This window comes from Papio anubis, chromosome 9 (genome assembly GCF_008728515.1).
Source record: "Papio anubis isolate 15944 chromosome 9, Panubis1.0, whole genome shotgun sequence".
NCBI lineage: Eukaryota > Metazoa > Chordata > Mammalia > Primates > Cercopithecidae > Papio > Papio anubis.
Window position 1 is genome coordinate 122,047,347 of NC_044984.1, and position 18,497 is coordinate 122,065,843.

General features: G+C 42.6%; 1 long non-coding RNA gene across 1 annotated transcript; it reads left to right on the plus strand.

Annotated features, from left to right (window-relative positions):
- Positions 1-3,298: 3,298 nt before the first annotated feature.
- On the plus strand, positions 3,299-18,229 carry LOC110740784. Its single transcript, XR_002515921.2, has 2 exons — positions 3,299-3,447; positions 17,669-18,229. It is a non-coding gene; the product is annotated as an uncharacterized LOC110740784 (long non-coding RNA).
- The last annotated feature ends 268 nt before the right edge of the window (positions 18,230-18,497 follow it).

Below are 18,497 nucleotides of genomic sequence, written 5' to 3' on the forward strand. Positions count from 1 at the left end.
AGGAAGGAAGAAAGCAATGGAGGAAAGGAGAAAGGAAAGGAGAAGGAGGAAGGAAAGAAGCAAGGAAGGAAGGAGGGAAGGAGGAAGGGAGGGAGAGAGGGAGGGAAGGAAGGAAGGAAGGAAGATGGGAGGGAGGGAGGGAAAAAATTGTTGTCCTAGAAGTTATGAGAATTAGGTTCACCTTCTGACAGAACTTCATGCCTAACCTTGAACAAACCAGATGACCTCTTTCTGCCTCAATTTCCTCATCTATTTAGAGGGAACGATCACCCTTTCCCGTTGACCTCCTAAGGCGGCTGTGCGACCCACTGTTGCACAGGCAGCTTCAGAGGCCTGCCATGCCATGGACAGACGGGCAGGATTACTGTCACTGGTGCATCACAGACTTCATTGGGACAAAGGTTTACTTGCAGCTGTTTTTGCAAAAGCGTAGATGACGGGGCCCCGTGTCCACACACAATACTGGTTTGTTTCTCTGAATGAAACCAGAAATCTAAATGAAGACTTCTTGTAAAACAAAGCAGCAACTAAATTGGATTTAGGGATTATGAATATCATTTTTCCGGGTCTCCTGCCAAATTACACAAAAGACTGAAAAATTTAATGCTTGGTTGCCTTCATGAGTGAGAAGTCATTGAAATAAATTTGAGGCCAATCAGCGTGAGTTTCATTTTCTAGCTGGTAACCCTTGAGGAAAGCGGCCAGGTTTCCTGGGCTTCTGCTCCTGTCTGTCAACGGGGAAGTAAATTCAATGATTTCGGAGACGTGGCCCAAGGCTCCCCTCCTGAAATAAGGAGTCACTCGGCGGTCTTCCGTTCTGTGGGGTTTACATGGCCCTGTGAGCTTCGACATTTACAGCGCCACTTTTGAGAGTCATTTCTAAATCCCATCATGACACATTAACGTGGAAATTAGATTAACTCCGGGCACCCTCAATTTCTTTGAGCATTGCTGGTATAAATTACGGAGTTCAGTAACTTTATGTCTACCCTCCCTCAAGCTTCACCTGCCTTCCTGATCAAGAAAGCCACCCCTTAAATTGATCTAATAAATGAAAGCATGGATTTTTTCTTTTTTCTATCTCATCACAGGATCAGCTCAAATCAAACATCCAAAACCATTATCCCAGGGCTCCTCTTCCAAATGGAATTTAGAGGCATTTGTTTCCAGGAGCAGCGTAACCTGAATAAATTGCTGAGCTGCTTTGGCATTCTGTTCCCAGGGATCTGTAAATAATCTCCTTTTCTTTCTCTGCAGGAGGTCTTCAGAGTCCTGTCCACACGTCATCAGCACTGTTCAGTGGTCACCTATCTGTGCAGGGCCTGAGCAGGGCGGTAGAGAACATCTGTCTTGGACCTCAATCCCTATAGACCCAGTCGTGCATTTTAGAGAAGAACACAGCTCTGGCAGCACTGCAGAGGAAAAAGCAAAGTTTACATCCTTTTTCTCTCATGGAAATAAACAAGGAGGCCAGGGATGGTGGCTTATGCCTGCAATCCCTGCACTTTGGGAGGCCGAGGAGAGACAGAATCAATTGAGCCCAGTTCAAGATCAGCCTGGACAACATAGTGAGACCCTGTCTCTGCAAAAAAAATTATAAAAGTAAAATCCCAGCTACTGGAGAGGCTGAGGCGAGAGGATCCCTTGAGCCCAGGAGTTTGAGGCTACAGTGAGATATGATTGTGCCACTGCACTTCAGCCTGGATGACAGAGCGAGACCCTGTTTCAAAAGAAGGAGGAGGAGGAAGAGGAGGAGGAGGAGGAGAAGGGGAAGAGAAACAAGACAAGAATTATTTTCTGGAACAGACCCTTCTGCAGCAAACACACAACCTTCATGATTTATTTATTTATTTATTTATTTATTTATTTATTTATTTAGTGAGGGAGTTTCACTCTTGTCACCCAGGCTGGATTGCAATGGTGGACCTTGGCTCACTAAAACCTCCGCCTCCCTGGTTCAAGTGATTCTCCTGCCTCAGCCTCCCGAGTGGCTGGAATTACAGGTGCCTGCCACCATGCCAGCTAATTATTGGTGTTTTTAGTAGAGACAACATTTCACTATGTTGGTCAGGCTGGTCTCGAACTCCTGACCTCGTGATCTGCTTACCTCCACCTCCCAATGGGAGAGGATTACAGGCACGGGATTACAGGCATGAGCCACCGTACCCGGCCCTTCATGGTGATATTTACAATATGTTACTGACTGTCAGGTTTCCGCTTAGCAATAAGCGGGCCCAGAAAATGGTTGTCTTGCAAATTAAGAATTCTTTGCAAACATAGAAAACCAAATGATTTCCCCAGACTACTGGGGTGCTTATTAGAGAATGAGAAAGATTAAGCTTTTTCTCTCAATACAGGTGTGACCCATCATGGTTTCTGTATGTGTTTTTCTAGCAAGACAAATGCCAGCAACTGATTGGCTTGTGTCTTGTCTCGCATCGCCTTGGAAAAAGAGTCTACTGTGTGGTCTAAGATGCAGGACAAGAAATGATGGGGTGAGCATTAATACATCAGGAGAAATCAAAAATAGCCTTGCTGCTGTCAGGTCAATTCACACATATTCCTGCCCCGAAGTAGGACTCTGAAACGCTGCTGCAGCACGTCAGGGTGGCTTTGGATTACCATAATTTAGAAAATCATCGAATTTGTATATTAAGCTGACTCAATAGGCGTGTCTCCTTGCTCTTTCATTCGGAGAAAAAAAATAGGTGGTGAATAATTATCAAATAGAAGAAAAGCAAGTCATTCTCCATTCTTTAATTTGCAATGTTTGAATGACACAAAGAAAGGATAGTTCTTCCAGACTCTTTCTGAGAGCCCCTCTCCAATAGGTGTGTCAATGTGGAAGTGATCAGTAGGAAATGAGATCTAGTCTTCATAGACTCTGGCCATTCCTACTTTATTTCAGTGTTTTCTGAAAGACAGCTACTCCACAGGCTTTGGGGAACAAAAGCAAGGTTTCCTATCAGATTTGCCCATCTGTGACATAGAGCCTTCTTTTCTTTATGTTTTCCTGTTCTCTCTCTCTCTCTCTCTCTCTTTCTTTTATGATGCAGTCTCACTCTGTCACCCAGGCTGGAGTGCAGTGGCGCTGTCTTGGCTCACTGCAACCTCTGCCTCCTGGGTTCAAGTGACTCTCCTGCCTCAGCCACCCAAGTAGCTGAGACTACAGGCAGGCGCCACCACACCAGGTTAATTTTTATGTTTTTAGTAGAGAGGGGGTTTCACCAAGTTGGCCAGGCTGGTCTAGAACTCCTGACCTCAAGTGATCTGCCTGCTACGACCTCCCAAAGTGCTGGGATTACAGGTGTGAGCCATAGATGTTTTCTAAAACAACAACAACAACAACAAAAACCTGTCCTCACTTGACAAACTCCTGAGATGAGTTTTACCTGTTGGTGGAAGCTGGGAGTGGATGAGCGAATGATGGCAGACCCAGGGCAAAGGGTGAGTGCGTTGTGCTTCAAGGCTTCCTCCAGCCTGGAGACATCCTCCTTTCCCAGCTCACCTGTATCCAGTCATCTGTCTTTTCATCTCTCTGTGCTGTGGTTGGCTTTTATTTCTTTCTGTCTCTTTATCTCTCTGCTCTCTCTTGGACTTCCCATCTCTCTTGTTAAAATCACTCTGGTTTCCCCACTCAGTTTCCCTCACCTCTCTCCTTCCCTCCTCTACCCTGTCCTTCTTTCCCTTGCCTTCCTTTTCTCCCTCTCCCTCTGTCTCCCTACCTGGATATCTCGGTGCCGCTATCTCTCTCCCCGGCTTGTTCTCTGTCTCTGCTTTGTTCTGTCTTTGTTTTCATTCATGGTTATAATTTCCGCCTGTGTCTTTGGTACCTTTCTTTCTGTTTATCTGCCTTTGACTCCTTATTTAGGCACGTAGGCTCTCACTCTTTCTTTCTCTGTCTGTCTTCCCCTCTCTGTCAGTTTCTGTCTCTGTCTCCCTCTCCATTCTCATCTCCTTTCCAAACACCCAGAAAACAGATCTATCCAAGGGATTGAGAATTAGCCAGAGACTCCAGCCAGGTCTATCCTAACTCGAGGACCTGCCAAAACCTGGCTTGCAGTGACTGCACATGAGGTTTTACTCATGCTTCGATGAAGTCACTATTGTGGGTTTTTCTTCCAGAGAATTTCTTTCAGTGGCGCCGTCTAATCAGGTTTAGGTGTTAATTAAATAACTGCTATTTGCATCCTCATTCTGTAGCAACTTGGTGTTGTATTAAATTTTAATGTGGCCTAAGCTGGAGAAGATGAGTCCTTCAGTCAACAAAGAAGGTTGTATTAGCAGGTTACGATGTAATTAGGCAGAGCTTGACTGAAGTGCTAATAGATTCACATACAGGGAAGGAATTAGAGATGAGCACGTGTGCACTCATTATTCAGTGTAGTTGCTGGGGTCTGTCAGTAACTAGGAGCCCCCCCCCCCAGAATGAGTGGAAACACGGGCACACAAATGCACAACCGATTCATGTTGAAACTGGGGTGTTCTCCACCTTCTCCTTCCACTCTCTCCTCTGTTCTCCTGTTTCTCTGTTTTCTCCCTCCAGCATGCTCTGCGTCTCAGCTGTGTGTTTGCTGTCATCTGTCTCCATCCCTCTCTGCCTGATGGTGTATTCGTTTCATGCTTCTGCTATAACAAATTACCACCCACTAGGTGACTTAAAACAACAGAAATGCATCCTCTCACAATTCTGGTGGCCAGAAACCCAAAATCAGCTTTTCAGGGCCCAAATTAAGGTGCCAGCAGGCCATGTTCCCTCTGAAAATTCTAGAGGGGATCCTTCCTCACCTCTCCCAGCTTCTGCTGGCAGCAGGCATTCCTTGGCTTGGGGTCGCTCTCTCCAGTCTCTGCCTCTATAGTCCCATGGCCTTCTCCTGGTCTGTCTGTCAAATCTTGTGCTGCCCCCCTCTTTTAAGGATGTATTGTAATTAAATCTAGGGTCCACCTGGATCATCTATGATAGTCATGCCATCTCAAAACCCCTAACTCAATCACATCTGTGAACCCTTTTTTGTCATTAAGGGGACATTTATAGGTTCCAGGGATTAAGTGTGGACATCAGTCATCAACCTACCACAAAGAGAGTTTCTGTCTGTCTTCTGTGTCTTCTCTCATCTCTAAGAAAGGGGACCTTTCAGAGGGACCCTCATCTGTTCCCTTTTGGCCCATCCCATAGACTGAACCGTCTCCTCCCAAAAATCATATTTTGAAGCCCTAACCCTCTCTGTGATGGTATTTGGAGATGGGGTTTTTGAGAGATAATTAGGTTTAGGCGAGACCATGACAGTGATGTCCTCCTGCTGGAATTACTATATTTATAAAAAGGGAAGAGACACCAGCACTGTCTGCCCTGAGGCCTCCCCAGCCATGCCTCCTGGACAGCTGCAGAACTGGGGTAATTAAACCTTTTTTCTTCATAAATTACCCAGTCTCAGGTAGTTCTTTATAGCAGTACGAGAACAGATTAATACACCTTCCATCCCCTCATCTTTCGTCTTGGTCAAAGTGCTGTTCATCTTTGTGAACCCCAGTGGGACATAGTATTACTCCTCATTTTAGAGGTGAGGAAAAGGAGACCAGTCAGACGGCTGATTTGCTGGCATGGGATCACTCAGGAAACATGCAGTATAACTGAGCGTTGAACCCTCATCTATGACCCTTAGCTCAATGTCTCTTATGATGACCCCTCTACCTTCCCAGCAGTGAGGCCAAGGATGTGCCGCAGGGAGTGTAGTAGGGTCTATTCTGATCTCTGGCTTAGATGTGAAAAATGTGACCAGGGAAGGTGCCTTAAATTCTTCACGATTATGTGAAAGCTGTAGAGACTCCAGGCCAGCAACCCTCCCGGAGGACTCAAGATGAAAAGGGCGCTGACTTTAGTTATGATAATGTTAGAGCGTCTTGTGGACAGCAAGGACAGGAAATTAGCCACCCCTCCCTTAAAGATGAGCTGGAACCAATGCTTTTATTCTGCTTCTTTCTGCTAGAGAAAAGCTCTCTTTCTCAGTGCATGTCTCAGTCAATGACCACCAACTGTCCCAAGCTTATATCCCTTCTTTTCATGAAGAAAGCTAAGACAGAGACTCAATGCCTAAAGCTAAGACAGAGACTTGATGCCTACATTTCATTCCTGTCATGGACTGGCCTAGTGTGGGGCAGGTGTTCACCTATAAACCAGTCAGCATTCCAGGGCAGGCAGGACCATGCTTTCCCTGTTGCTATTTCCAGAGAGATGGTACTAAGAAAAGGGAATTTTCTGAGGGGTGGTTAGTACAGCACTGTTTGATGACTTCACATTCTTTCAGTGGACACTGGTTGACCACTCTTAATGTTCTGGACACTAAATTGACCTCTATTTCATGGGCCTTATGGTCTCTTTAGTTTTTCTTGGTGTATTTCCTCCATCTCTCTACGGAATAAACTTTTTTTTTTTTTTTTTTTTTTTTTTTTGTGAGACGGAGTCTCGCTCTGTCGCCCGGGCTGGAGTGCAGTTGCCGGATCTCAGCTCACTGCAAGCTCCGCCTCCCGGGTTTACGCCATCTCCTGCCTCAGCCTCCCGAGTAGCTGGGACTACAGGCGCCCGCCATCTTGCCCGGCTAGTTTTTTGTATTTTTTAGTAGAGACGGGGTTTCACCGTGTTCGCCAGGATGGTCTCGATCTTCTGACCTCGTGATCCACCCGTCTCGGCCTCCCAAAGTGCTGGGATTACAGGCTTGAGCCACCGCGCCCGGCCCGGAATAAACTTTTATCTTTATTGTTGCTTCACTAGCTTCAAGATTTCCACAGAGAGGTTAAAGACACACCGGTTTTATATTTTGTTGCATATATTTTGCAGATATATTTGATCAAGAAAACTTGCTGAGCCAAACATCAAGCCATTGGCCAGGAATCTCCCCTGTAGTGACCCCAAGTGGGGTCAAGTAGGTGGAAGTTACGACCTACTTTCTCTATGCTGCAGATGGGCATGCGCTGCCCACAAGGAGAGAGAGAATGGAAGCATCTTTCAAACACTTTCCACTCTTCCCCATATTGGCTATCAACCCCTTGACATAAAAGTCATGCATTGAGCTGAACTGAATTTTTATTGCATTTTTCACCAAGTACTATCTTATCTGAAATGACTTTCTTCATTTTCTTCAGGGAACAACAGGTATTTGAGTTTTGAAAGCATATACCAAGATGTTAGTATGTTATCAGGGGACACAAAAATAGAGTTGAAATATTGGGCCAGGCAGGCTCCAGAGATATCTAATGCCTAGTACTGGGATGGCAAATTATCATTTGAGTTGAGCCAAACACCCTAGGTTTTCTTTCACTGACGTTTACAGCTGTCTCACAGCTTTAGAAATCAGAACTGAAGGCAAAGGGAGGAAAACAAAATATCATGAGAGACACATCCAGAGACTGGCGTGGGGATGCCAGCTGACGGCAGATAAAGAAAATGAACCTCTGAGTTGGTTCTTATGCTGGGGACTTTTTGCATACAGCAGAATCCAGGATATAATAAACTATAAGCCTTGTTGTCAGTGTTTATGAGATTTGAGGTTCCTGAGATATTTCTGCCACTCTTACAACCTCATATTACGTAAAATGCATTTAATCAGCTATTTTGGGACATTTTGCTTAATCAAGTGTTTTGAAATTTAATTTTGACTTTTGAAGACTCTTTTTTAGATAAGATGAAATTTTAATTTTGTGTATCTTATGAAATAACTGATGAAGCAATTGTTTTGTGGCAATTATGGACTTTAACTTTTGAGTATCTATTCAAATCTGGTTGTACCACTAAGTAGCCATTATTTCAACTGTATCCGTCAGGTGGTGAGAAACAGAAACAGTATGATATGCACATATTTAAGAGACACATTGCAAGGAATAAGCCTATGCGAAAGTAGGGGCTGTCTAAGTGAGTCCAAAATCCATTTGCAGGTTTTCAGGAAGGAGAACTACAAATCCCTCTGCAGGAACTGATGCTGCGGGGCATGGGGAATTCCTTCTGTTTTTCAAGAAAACCTCTGCTCAGCTCTTAAATTAGGCTCACCCAGCCAGATTATTGGCTATAATCTATTTTACTGAGAGTCAGTGATTATAGAGTTTAATCACATCTACAAAATACCTCTGCAGCAATACCTACACTAGTGTTTAATTGGACAACTGGGGTCTATAGTTTGGACAAGTTAACGCATAAAATTGACCCATTACTTTATTCAAAAGGTAAAGTCTCTAATCGCCACCAGGCAGTTATCATTATTTTGAGCTTCAATCTTTTGTTAATAAAATGAGTACTACAATACCAGCCTCTTGAAAGGGATACCATAAGGATTAATGAGATAATAACAAGAAAATTGATTACTTACTGAGGTGCTTACAAAGTACCAGACACTGTGCTCAGTGCTGCACTATCATCATATGTTAATATGCTTTGTATAGTGATATGAATGTGTATCATCAAGAGATAATGAATGTACATTACTTAACACACAACTTGACAAATAATTAAGGCTTTATTAAAAGTTGAGTGATATGATTTAAGTCCTTTGTAGCACTTACATATTATTATTTTTTGTATTTGTTTGGTTAATTGTTTTTTTAATCCTTTCTCATGATCTGAACTCCATAAGAACAGAAACCAAGTCTTAGTTCATTTGTTTTCTCTGTGCTGCACACAGCAGGAACTCAAAAAATGCTTTCATTTTTCAATGAATGAAGGTGCATATGAGACAGAAAGAGGTGTCAAGTTTTCCTCAATCATCCATGACATTAATGCAGGCCAAATAACACTTACAATATTCTTCCTGCCCAGGACCAAAGGGAGTCACGGGGAGCTTACGGACAAGAAGGCAAGGTAGACTAATTAGACAGATCTGTTTTGTGATTTCTAGCTTGGACCCTCCTTAGAAGTCTTTGACTCAAATGTCTAGAAATAACCATTTTGTAGGTGTTGTTACTGTCTTATTAATTTGGGAGGGACCGTATGATGTAGGGGTGAAGAGCTAGATTTTAGAACTCTCATATGAATTCAAATTTTGATTTGATTGATTAGCCCTTCTGGATGAATTATGACTTGTTTTTATTTTGTTTTATCTTGTATTGACACACACACACACAATTTGTTTATTACACAAATAATATGTAAAGTACTTACTCAAAAATAAGTATAAAGATTAGGCCCACTCTTCTATTTATCTGTTGATAAACAGAAAATATTTAACACGAAGAAATAGTTTCTCCCTGTATCAAAAGTAGGCAAGAATAGTGCTTGGAATTTCTGAGAAGTTAATAGAGAACTTTGAAAAAGATCATTACAAATGCTATTGTTGGGAGAGGTTAGAAAGATTTACATGGTTGCAAATAATTGTGTAAGAAGCCTGGCAACATAGTGAGATGATGAAGAAAAAAAGTATCCCAGACCCAAACATAGCTTAAGGACTAAACTTTCAAACTCTAGCATTTTGGTCCAATCCTGGCCCCACCACTTTCTAACTCTTTGAACTTGGCCATATCATCTCAAGTCTTTGAGCCTCATTTCCATTCTCTGTAAACTGTGGATGATAATCATAAAATTGAATTAATTCTTATATGGAATATTGGCTCCAATGTGACCATATAGTGCAAAAGTTGCAAATTGTCAAGGTAACCCTTGGAAAGCACTTGTCATATTCCTCTGAGATTACCAGGACCTGAATCCCTAAACACTCGCAATATAAAGAAATACTCTTTCCTGTTTCTCTTTGCACGGGCTGTCTCCAAACTCCCTGTTACAACACAGAGCAAGATCCGATTTTTTAGAGGGTGTCGGGGGATCAGAGAGTAATCCTCTTTTTCTCTCATTCTTCCTTTCGTTCTGAGATCATATAATCAAATGATGTATTTGTTAAACATGTGTATAATGTAATTCTACTGTGAGGTTTTGGGAAGAAGAAAATAAGATGAGTTTATAAAAGGCATTGCATAATGATTTATTATGTCAAGAAACATTACTTATATATGAGTTAGTATGTACATGTAGAGGTATATATCTCTATAATTTTAACCCTCACTTAAGTATAAGTTCCACCAGGTAGAGCACGTCCATTTTATTCACCCATACTTATCATCCAAAAGGTACTCAATGTGTATGTAGAATGAATGAATATTAGAGTTATTCCAAGATACAGTGAGCTCCTCTAAGAGTAGCCACCCACACCCAGCCTTGCTAAACATCCCCAGTGAATGTTCTGCCATTGCAAAGCTTCAAAAAGGAGAGGACCTGAGTTGCAATATCTTTGTTGAGGTGATTTAACTCGGTCTTGAGACCTTAGGAATTATGATCCCAAGTCTTCTTTTGATTTCATGGAATGCTTTTGTTCAATGTAGAGACTGATGATGTCCTCTGAGCAGAGTGATGCACGAAGACCTTTGTGATCTAACAGGATGGAACTTATGTCTCCTGCCCTTTGTGGGTTATAATGAGGCTAATTATAATAAAACGTTAATTTTTTATAGCTCTCACTATGTGCCAGGCACTATTATAAGCATGTCCAGTGTATTTAACCCTGTTGTTCAGGTAGATAATACTATTACCATGTGATGTAACAAATGTGGTGACAGAAGCACAGAAAGGTTAAGTCACTCACCCATAGTCACACAGCTCGTAGGGGGTGGACCTACAGGGAGTCGGTGCTTGGTGGCTCCAGAGCTAACACTGAGCAGCACGGGGGCTTTATTAAATTACTATACAGTGAGGTAGTGTCAACATGAACATTCTTCGGAAGTTCCCCTCCTCCTGCTTTCCCATCAAAGGGATTAGTCAGTCTGAATGAGCTTTTTCTGAATTTTCGAAACTCTTGTATTTTCAAACACATCACCTATAAGTCATGTTTTCTTCTCTTCTATGATGTTTCTTTGAAAACTTGGCAAGAAAGAAGAGAAATGGGATTTCCAGGGTGTGATTATGGACCTTTGAGAGTGTATTTTTCTGGCACCAGGATGAGCTCATACTCTTATGTGATTAGTAACTGTACTGTTTGCCAATTAACACAGAAGTCGATCAAGGATCATCAGCACAGGGCCCGATTCTTTTCACTCTTGGAGAGAAATTGATAAACCCTGTTGCTACTCTGGAAGATAGAGACGGCCAACTTGGCTCTGCCATAATTAAGTCTGCAGCCTTTCGGTATCAGCTGGACTAGACACTAAGGAGATGACTAAGACTTATAAAAGAAATTTCACATTTGGAAGCCTTCCCTGCACCCATGGAAGCATCTTGTTTCCAAACTTGTTCTGAGGGGATAAGGTGAGGCTGAGTGTCTTCCCAGGATGTGCTGTTAGACAAAATCTGAAGCTACCTGCCACCTCCCGAGAAATGTGCAGGGAGCTCGTCACTGAATAGCCTGACGTCACCTCTGTCCACAGCTGTGTTTCCTGGGTAAACGTGGGGCAGCTCCAAGAGAGCTCGCATACCAAAGTTTCCTTAAGTGGTTTAATTTCCAGGAAGAACACAATGGCAAGTGGTGTGTGTCTTGAATGCAGTCCTGCAGAGAGGCCCGTCTAGGCCTCAGACAATGAGATAAAGACACCACTGAACATACTGGTGGGAAGGACCGACATCAGAGAAGCAGTGGGTACTGGCGAGTCTACCATAAATTCCTGAAATAATTTATGGGAGCACTTTGGGAGGCTGAGATGGGAGGATCACTTGAAGCCAGAAGTTTGAAACCAGCCTGGGCCACATAGGTGCCCCACTGGTACTGGAAAAAAAAAAAAAAAAAGATAGTCTTTTGGTTATATGTAGTAGAAACCCAAATTAAACTGGCTTAAGCCTCCTCTTCCTTAAAAGAAGTTTATTGGTTCATGGAACTGAAAGGGTTGTGATGATTTTTGTCCAAGTTGGAGTCTGAGGGTCTCCAGGACTCCGTTTCACCCCATCACTTAGTTCTGCTTCCTTGTGTGTTGTCTGCATTAATAAGACATTTATTTTCTCTATAGCCCCACCGCCACCCCATGCTCCAATGCCATGGTTTTTATCTTTCCAGTTTTAATTCCAGTGGACAAATTCATACCAACGAAAGCCACAGGAGTAAGCAGAACTGGGTCTGATGCCCATTCCTGAATCAGTCTTTCTCCGGGTGTGAGATGGGTGATGCTGATCGGCCAGGCCAGGGTGCTGTGCCCATTGCTAGAACTGGGGCAGGAATTAATTCAGCCTGAACATGCAGTGAGGGTAAAGAGGCTTAAGTTCTTCAGAGAAAAACCAAGGTGTTTTCATCAGGAACAGAAAGGAGGGGGTCTGGAGAGAACTGGTGTCCTCCCTCTCTATTCCCGATGGCAGCTCCCATGAAGCCTTCTCCGAAGACAGAGTGGGCCCACACGGCCTGAGTGTCTGCTCTGTGATGTACTTCAGGCCAGGCACCACAGCAAATCAGGGACGCAGATGGAAACCTCAGTAGGCATTCTGAGGTCTGGTTTGGGAGAAAAATTTCAAGATGCATTTGTTGAGAATCTGCTCTTACAGCAGGTCCTATGGGGATTACAAGGAGATGAATCACACCCAGATCTCCAGGAACTTAGGTAGGTGGTGGAACATGGAGAAGCAGCACAAAATATTCAAAATTCAACCCAAAATGTGGCAAAGGCCATACAAACAATATAGTTAATGTGCTCTAGAAACGTGAAAGAGAGAGAGCTGCCTTTTGATCTGTAGTGTTGTCCGTCCACACATTTCTTGTGACTCTGTGGTATGCGGATCTTATGTCTGCCTCCTTTGGTCAGAGCAGGCACCTTGATATGTCAGGCAAAGTGAAAATGTGGGGCCCCTCTTCAAACAGCAGGAAAATGTGACATTGAAAGTACTAAATTATAAAGTGTTTTTCTGTCTTTCACAGTCTTTCTCTTAACTTGGCATGCTGTTTTACATTTGCTATTTAATATCATTAAAGAAAATTTTAAATTCAAATTATCAGTCTGAGTTTTATTATTCCTGTTCATTGTGTACAATGACAGACTCAAATGTAGATACAATAGAATTTAACTTCTGTGTGAGATATCTTAAACAATTTGTATTTGGTAGTCACGCATGCAAATACATTTTGTTCTTTTTTGCTTGTCTGTTTTTGATGGAGTTTTGCTCTGTTGCCCAGGCTGGAGTGCAGTGGTACTCTCTCTGCTCACTGCAACCTTTGCCTCCCTGGTTCCAGTGATTCTCCTGCCTCGCCTCCCAAGTAGCTGGATTACAGATGTGCGCCACCATGCCCAGCTCATTTTGTATTTTCAGTAGAGATGATGTTTCACCATGTTGGCCAGGCTGGTCTCGAACTCCTGACCTCAGGTGATCTGCCCACCTCAGCCTCCCAAAGTGCTGAGATTACAGATGTGAGCCACCACACACAGCCTCAATTCTTCTTTAAATGTTTGGTAGAATTCACCAAAGAAGCCATCTGGGACTATGATTTCCTTTGTGGAAAATTTTCAAATTCTAGTTCATCACTGAATTTACTATAGGTTGAGTCATATTTTATATAAACGTATTTATTGAGTGAGATTTGGTAGTGTCTACAAATTTGTCCATTTCATCAAGGTTAACTAATTCGTTCTCTCATAATTTTCCAGAGTAACAACTTTTACAACACTTTTAGTTCATTCAATAGTGTGCCCCCATTTCATTCCTGGTTTTAGAAACTCAAGTCTTTGCTCTTTTTGTCCTTGGTTGGTCTAGCTAAAGATTTGTTAACGTTAGTGATCATTTTGAAAACCAGTTTTGATGTTGTAGGTTTTCTCTATTGTACTTTTATTCTCTATACATGAATTTCTGCTTTAATGGTATCATTACTACTGTTATTTGGATTTAGTTTACTAATCCTGGTTTATTGTCTGCTTGACTTAACATTAGTTTGCTTCTTCTCTATCTAGTTTCTTAAGCTAGAAGTTGAGATTGTTAATTTGAGATTTTTATGATCTTTTAATGTGTGTTTATAGCTCTACATTTCCTTTGACCCCTGCTTTAGCTGCATCTCGTAGGTTTTGGTATGCTGTGCTTTTGTTTTCATTCATATCAAAGTAGTTTGTAACTTTACTCATAATTTATTATTTGACTCATTGTTTACATTGTTTAATGTAAAGTAAAAACTAAAAGACAGAAATGAAATCCACAGGCAGACAGCCCAGCGCGCACCCTGGACCTGGTAGTTAAAGATCGACCCCTGACCTAACCGGTTCTGTCATCTATAGATTCCAGACATTGTATGGAAAAGCATGGTAAAAATCCCTGTCCTGTTATGTTGCATTTTGATTACCAGTGCATGCAGCCCCCAGTCACATACCCCCTGCTTGCTCAATCAATCATGACCCTCTCACACGGACCCCCTTACAGTTGTAAGCCCTTAAAAGGGACAGGAATTGCTCACTGCGGGAGCTCGGTTTTTGGAGACTTGAGTCTCGTCGAAGCTCCTGGCCAAATAAAGCCCTTCCTTCTTTAACTCGGTATCTGAGGGGTTTTGTCTGCATCTTGTCCTGCTACAAGAAGAGAGCAGCAGAGCCGTGCTAACTCGATTTTAGCACCAAGTGTTGAAAACCCAGAGATGTTCAAGGCCACGCCTCCTTGGCAGCCGTTGGCAAAATTTCCTACGAATTACTGGGCGTGAATTTCCTTCCCTTTGTCTGTTACCAGGAGTCAAGCATTTAAGTATAAATTGTCAGTTGGTGTGGATGTTATTGCCTGATTTTGTCTTTTTTTACACCTGTAATTTAAATGTTTATTTTTTCTTTCTAATTGGATGTGTGGCATCTATTTCCTGTTGACTTGACTATAGATAAAGCTTTGTTCTTAACCTTTTGCTCTACTGTGTAGATTCTGATGTCAATAATAATTAGAGGGTTCTTTCTTCTCCATTTCTGTTTTGGCTCGCTCAGTTAAGAACTCACATTCTTAGTTGAAGTCCTGCAACATGGCCCCTTGCAGCTGCAAGCTTCCCTGCCTCCCCTTTCACGCAATAACATTGCCAGGGGCTTTTCTCCTTCCTCGGCCTCTCCTCACACACCAAATCTCCAACCAACTGGAGCACCTCTCGCAAAAGAGTGATGTCTTAGAGCGCTTAGGGCTGCTGATGTGTCTCAGACCTCAGACCCTATTTAAAAATTGCCCTGATTGTCTTCTTTTACAGATACGTTTATTTTGTGATCCGTAAGAGAAAAGACAGCTTTCTTTCTGTTTTGATGGTTAGTACACAATTCAAACACCTGTCCTGTGCAGAGTTAATCAGCTTCCTCTTCTTTTTATTGGGTTCCTGTAAAAGTTACTGTGAGCGTTAACTGGGATCTCTTCAGTTTCAAGGGCCAGAAAAGCAACTCCAGGAAATTAAGGGAAGTGATGGAATATTAATTCACGTCAGATAAACAGGACTCAGACTTAGGTCCAGCTGGATCTTGGTTCACGAGCAAGGCGTCCAGGGTGCTGACTCCAACATTTGGCTTCGCTTTAGTCTTGATAGGAATTACTTTCAGGAAATGTCCTTCTCAGTGGGTGTCAAGCAGTCCAGGCTTAGCAAGCCAAGCTTTCAGGGAACTTCTCTTTCCTAAGAGTTTCAGAATAAGCCCTGAAATTTGGCTTCGACTGGGGCAATTCGGGCCACATGCTCATGTCCAAAACAATGGCTTTGGTCACGGCGATGGGATATGCTGATCAGTTCTGCTTGTATAACTTGACCACTTCTGGATCCAGCCCTATACTCAAATAGCAGGAACTGGCCATTGGAAAGTGGAGGTTATCCAAAAGAGAAGCAGAGTGCTTCTACTTCAAGAAACAGAAATTATTATTAGGCAGATGAACAACAATGGATTTCTTCTCCATCATGACTGATCTCTTGAAACATGAGTACAGCATAGAAGAAATAGCACTGAAGTAATGATAACAGCTAGTGTTTGTGCAATGGTTTCTATGTACCAATTACTGCTCTAAGAAACTCACGTGGCCTAGTTCATTGAAGGCTCAGTCATTCCAAGGGAGGTAATTTTACTATCCTTATTTCACAGACATGGAAACTGAGTGACAGTTAGCTTAGGTAACTGGGCTAAGACTTCACAGGTGATAAGTTACGGTTCTGGAATTTGAACCTAGGCATCTATTATCCTGCCCTTCATGTTCATACCCACCACTCTGTTTTGCCTCTAATATAGAGAACCAAGGTTCCTCTCTTGGCTACTGACACTGTGAACATCAGCAGATCAATTCAACTCTGAGCATCTCAGTTTCTTCCTCTTAACAAGAAGATAAGTGCAGGTCACCCCCCAAGCCCTGTCATCATGTGAATGTGATTCAATACCATCATTCATCACTCAGTTAAACAGCAAATAGTAATGTTTCCAAGTGCATATTTAAGCCAAATGGGGCACAGTACCAAGTAAGGAATTTTGAACAATTGGGAATTTGTAAAATGCAAATCATGAAACAAATATAAAATATTTGATTATAATGATTTTTGCTGTTCCTGGAAATAATTCACTTGTGTCTCTGCAGGGCTAAGGAATTAAGCAAGGGAGCATTTTCCAGGTGTGCTGAGAACAGAAAGGAGAGCCCTTTCCTTTACCACTCAGAAGGGCCATAGCTCAGCTATGGTCAGCACTTATTGGGCTCTTTTTACTAAACCTCGTAGGCTGTTATTAGTCACAGCTATTAAGGCTGTCAAATTCTCCCTTGTAATCAGCGCTCTAATACAAAGTGACATTCAGACATTCTGAAATTCAGTGGCAACACTGTCTTGCATTCACTCGGCTAACACCTCTCAGCATCCTTAGCGGTGGCAGATTAAGCCTGGCTGACCTATGAGAGCACCTGCTTTGTGGAGCTTGGTTTCCCCCACTCGGCTCTGTCTCAGAAAGCTGATCTTTCCATAAAAGACTGTAAGGTGTAGTACTTGCTTCTACAAAGGAGAGAGCAAGGTGCTTTTAAAGATGTGTGCGGAAAACTAGAGTTTTCTGATTGAAGATTGCCCCTGCTGCCACCCGGCTGGCTGCCCAGTTGACACTGAACACGGCAGTGACCTTGCCCCTTGCTAAGTGTGGCTGTCGGGTATACAGATTCCTGAGATTTTGTTGGGCAGCTTTCTGGCAGGTGGCTGGAGTTTAGCCTGAGAGCCAGGCAGACTCATTTGCACCCTTTCCAAGTTCCAGGAGGGCCCTGATTCCTTCTTTTCACTGCTAGCTCACCTAGAGTCCTAGAGGCTTTGTCATTTACTCCCTACTCCACTTTATACTTAAATAGATTTTGTAAACATCCAAATTCCACCCCATCACCTTATCTATTACAGCTTTCCCCAAGACTTCTATTCCTCCTCTAGTCCTGCACACACACATGTTCATTTCACAGTGGAAATAAAATGCTCCATTCCTGTTTATTTAATGTTTCTGATGACACATTGTAAACAGCCTTTAGAATTGTGGTTGCGTTCGGGTAAACACCTGTGTAGACATCCACACAGCAGATTGCGGAATCTAGAGCCACACAGGATGAATTCAAATCCTGTTTCCACCACACTTTGTTACCTTGGCAAGTGGCTTCATATTTCCAAGACTTGGTTTCTTAGTCTTTTCAAAATATGTAGTCTGTTTATGGAAGGGTCCTCTGGTCTGTTTTCAGATTAATATGAGAAGAGTTGCCAGTTTCCTCAAGTTCCTTCTCACTACCCTTTCCTTACAGAAACCAGGAGAGAAGGGGATGGAGAACTCACTTTGCTGGATTTCAAGTGTCTGACCCCTGCAGGAGCCCTTTATGTTGATTATTTCATCAGTCGTTTAGGATTTGAACGATATCTCCATTTCACAGCTAGAGACTAAGGCTTGAGAATTTATATGCCCAAGATCATTCAGAGATTAAACAAGGAAAATGAGCCCGATTCACCCTACTCTGGAATCTGTGTTAGTTGGCTATGGGCAACCACCCATAATGTATTCTATAAATTGAGGAGCTGGTTGATGATGCTCAAGGATGTTTTTTAATTAGGTGGTGTATTTATGGGAGGGTCCTGTGAATCACGACTGCATACCAGTTTCACGATGAGTGCTGGTGGGCTGGGTGGAGGAAGCTAAGGTCAATCAATGTCTAGAATGAGCCTTTGACCCTCTGGGGAAGCAACTGAAAAGCAAACACTGAAATGCCAATCAATGGCATTCACATGGGGCAGCATCTCATTTCACTGTTGTACTGGAGATGAAGTGTACAGCAAACAGCACAGAAGGAAGCAAAAGCAAAAAAAAAAAAGCAAAACTAAAAAGACAAAAACAAGCAACATTCCGAAGGGCCTTTCTCTGCAAAGATGGGATCCCTTGAAACTGAACTTGAATCAATAGATGGCCACTCATGTTCTGTATTGAACAGTTCATTAAAACAATCAGTGACCTGCACCAATCAAAAAGACTTCAGGGACCAAGTTTTGTTAAACAGCACAGAGGCAGCAAATTGCAGAAAAATAGGCCTTTATTCTCCAGGAAGACAGAATTCTTCCAAGATAAACTAATAAGCCCAAGCT